At 47.5% G+C, this 3,963-nt stretch overlaps 1 pseudogene; it reads right to left on the reverse strand.

The window, feature by feature from the left end:
- Positions 1–725: 725 nt before the first annotated feature.
- On the reverse strand, positions 726–1,629 carry LOC138436303 (small ribosomal subunit protein uS5 pseudogene; annotated as a pseudogene).
- Positions 1,630–3,963: the final 2,334 nt, after the last annotated feature.

Below are 3,963 nucleotides of genomic sequence, written 5' to 3' on the forward strand. Positions count from 1 at the left end.
TCTTTTTTTAGTTTATCTTGTTTTGATTCCTATGTAAGAAGGTTTTTTCTACCCCCAAGATATTTTCCTAATCTCCTAAATGTTCATTTAACCTTTTTGTTTCTTTTTGGTTTTAGATTTTCAGGCTATGTGGAATATATTTTATACATAAATAAGGTTAGAAACAACTTTCTTCTAGATGAAAAGTTAATTTTACTTATATAAATGATATTATTATATCCTTTATTACATGATTATTTTACCCACTGAATTCCAACTACCATCTGTCTATGTATTACTCTTATGCATCCGGCCTGGTAAAATTACTCAGGGCTGGTGGTTTTCTCCACAGAAGGCAGGATGGCTTTCTTTGCTGTGAGGAACTGAGACATTAGTAATCCCTGTTTTTCGCTCACTGTTTCGCATTTCTCAAATTATCATGAGAGGTAACATGGGACAAAGGGCAGGTGGAGAACAAGAAGGCATCGGGGAATCCAGTGGCTTTGGCACTTAGTCGCCATAACAACAGTGGTGTTTTATAAATATCACAGTCGCCTGGTTTCTTCTTGCACTGTTAGAACTGATACTTAAGGGAGTGTAGGAGGGGCTTCCCTGGTGGCTCAGCAGTAAAGACGCCTCCTGCAGTGCAGGCAGACACAGGAGACAGGGGTTTGAACCCTGGGGCAAGAGTTGGGAGACAGAGACAGACAGGTGGAGTGGTGCAGGTCTTCACAGCAACTTAATTTTTAATGAGCTCCAATTCGCTGCATTTTTCTCATATAAAACCATGTGGTGGCTATAGCTGGAGCCTGGGTCTTCTGCAGGGAAACCCTGGCAAGGGTCTTGGTAAGATGGTCAGTGAGTTCCTGATATGCAGACTCGATGAACACCATATCTTTCGAGAGATCAGGGGTGAGATAATTGTCCGTCTTAGAAATGGCATCAAAAGTGGCCTTGGAGAAGTTGCCCAGGGTAACAGAGCAGCCCCTGGCAGAGGTCCAGCAGTGGTCAGTTCTGGCCATCACCAAGGACCTTCTGGGGCACAGGGGCTGAGATGATGCCAGTGCCCCGGGGGCAGGGATGAGGCGCACCAGCACAGAGCCACGGTGGCCAGTCAGCTGGCCAGCGTGGGGCTTGCACATCTCATCCCCCCAGCAGCCTCACAGCACAGGGACGATGAGAGCTTGGCAAGTGTGATGGCCCCACGAATGGCAGTGGCGGTCATCTTAGAGCACTTGACACCCAAACCAACGTGACCACTGCAATCCCCAGGGAAAACAAGTGCCTTGAACCTGGTCCCCCGGACAGCAAAAGCATCTGCTTTTGCACAGGCATCATCTTCAAAACTCATCCTTGAGGGATGCTCCCAGGAAAAAGTCAATGATCTCAGATTCCTTGATGCTCAGAAAGAAGAGATGTATCTCCTCCAGGGACTTGACGTTCACATCCCTGACCAGGCAGCCCAGTTTGGTGATGGGGAACCACTTGTCCTCAGTCTTGCCTGGGTAAGACCACAGCCTCAGGTTCCACAGCCTCGACCCCGGCCCGATCCCTGTCTCAGATACCGCAGCCAAAGCCTCCGCTGAGGCCTCCCATTCCAGGGCCCTAGGGGCCTCTGGGCCCTTCCTCAGCACCAGCATCAGCCACCATTTGGGGTTTTTACAGAGAAGAAGGCTTCGTGGCAACTTTGAGGGAGTCTCCCATTCCCTGAGGGTTTCCAGGTTGGCTCAGTGATAAAGAATCCCCCTGCCATGCAGGAGACACAGGTTCAATCCCTGGGACAGAGAGATCCCCTAGAGAAGGAAATGGCTACCTATTCCAGTACTCTTGCCTGGGGAATCCCACGGACAGAGGAGCCTGGTGGGCTACAGTCCATGGGGTCTCAAAGAGCTGGGCTTGACTTAGTGACTGAGCACAGACACCCATTCCCTGGAGTCAGAAAAAATTGATCTGAGGACCTCAGGAAGGGTCTGATTGGGAAGTTTTCAAAGTTGCAACACTAACTGAAAGTTCCACCCTCTAGGTCTCTTAACATGGAAGTTAGAAGTAGGATCTGGCTGTGAGGGTATTGAGTAGACATAGTTAAGACCAAGAATTTTGAACCTTCAGATTCTCCTGAATCTCCTTGCCAAGTAAGAGCAGCTTACTCTTTATCAATCTGGTCTTAACTCATGGTTTTTTGAGGATTTTTTTCCTCTTGAAAAGCTCTTTGACTTCTTGCAAACTCAGTAATGCAGTTAAAAAAAAAAAAAGCTGATCTATGCAGATTCTCGGAGAAGGCAATGGCAACCCGCTCCAGTACTCTTGCCTGGAAAATCCCATGGATGGAGGAGCCTGGTAGGTGCAGTCCATGGGGTCACTAAGAGTCGGACACGACTGAGTGACTTCACTTTCACTTTTCACTTTCATGCATTGGAGAAGGAAATGGCAACCCACTCCAGCGTTCTTGCCTGGAGAATCCCAGGAATGGAGGAGCCTGGTGGACTGCCATCTATGGGGTTGCACGGAGTCGGACACATCTGAAGCAACTTAGCAGCAGCAGCAGCAGCATGCAGGTTCTATGTTTTTTGTAGTGGAAGGAACTTTCAGAATGTCCGTTCCATAGTCCTGTCCCTCATTTACCTCTAAGCTCACGCTAGGCCCTTACAAATACTCTGGAAAGGCTCTTATCAAGATCGTAAGTCGCCTTTTGATTGATTAACCTCACTTTGTCTTCCTTGACCCATCAAAGCACATGACACAGCTCCTCATCACAGCCTCCTTGAGACGCTGTGTCCCCAAGGCTTCCGGGCCACCTCACTCTTGGTTCTCCCACCTCCTCACCAGACAAGGTTGCCCTGTCTCCTTTGTCGATTCCTCCCATCTTTCTGATCTCATCCTCTTCTCTCTCTAAGCACATTTAAGATGATCTCATCCTATCTCTTAGCCTTAAATATTAGCCAGCCCAGAAATAGTCTCTGAACTCCAGCCTTATGTATCAAACTGCCTGCCTGAAAGCTCCATCAGAATGTCTAATGAGCCTTTCAAACTTAAAGTAGCCAGGACAGCACTCAGGATTTCCAAAGCCTTCCTCACCAACTGGGTCCCCTCAGAGGTCTTCCTCAACTCAGTCCATAGAAATTTCCATTCTTACAGCTGCTCAAAACTGGCATCATCCTGAACTGCTCTCTTGTATGCATGACAACCAATAATTTTCCAGCAAATTCTGTCAGATTTACCAAGAAAACACTATAGAATCTGACCACCACCAACCATTTCCTTCAATACCACCTGGTACAAGCCAGCATCCTCTCTCCCCTGGATTATTGCAACATCTTTTTAATTGTGTGGTGGAGGAGACTAATGACCACCCAATGTCATCTTCCCCTTCTTCCTTGGTGACAAAACCCTGGACAATACACGCAACAGGGAAACTATTTCCCAGCTGCCCTAGAAGCTAGGTGTGGCCACGTGGCTCAGTTCTGGCCACATAATCAGAGGTGCTGCACAGACTGCTGGGGAGACTTGTGGAAGGAGAACGAGCTAGCCCTTCCTCATCCTCACTCCTGCTGCCTTCAGAGTGCTCCACGGCTGCAGCTTCAGCATTCATCATAGAACATGAAGTCCATGGAGGGTGGAAGCCCGGCACTCAGGACAGTGAAGCAAAAATATAGAAGAGGCTTGAGTCTTTAATCACTTTGTGGGGCTACCCTGCTAGCCATAAACTGTGTGCCTCTGGATTTTTTTTAATATAAAAAATAAGCCTATCTTGGGTTTTCTGTAACACAAAGCAATCATGGTTGATGAACGGGTCTCTCTGCTTCTAGAGCCTATTCTCCACTCAGCAGCCAAAATGATCCTTTTCAGGTATAAGTCAGATCATGTAGAAGATAAATTTATGGTTACCAAATGGGAGAGTGGAGTGGCGGGGGAGCAGGAGGGGCTGTAAATTAGGAGTATGTGATTAACATATTCACGCTACTCTATACAAAATAGGTAAACCAC

This window comes from Ovis canadensis, chromosome 3 (assembly GCF_042477335.2).
Source record: "Ovis canadensis isolate MfBH-ARS-UI-01 breed Bighorn chromosome 3, ARS-UI_OviCan_v2, whole genome shotgun sequence".
NCBI classification, from domain to species: Eukaryota; Metazoa; Chordata; class Mammalia; order Artiodactyla; family Bovidae; genus Ovis; species Ovis canadensis.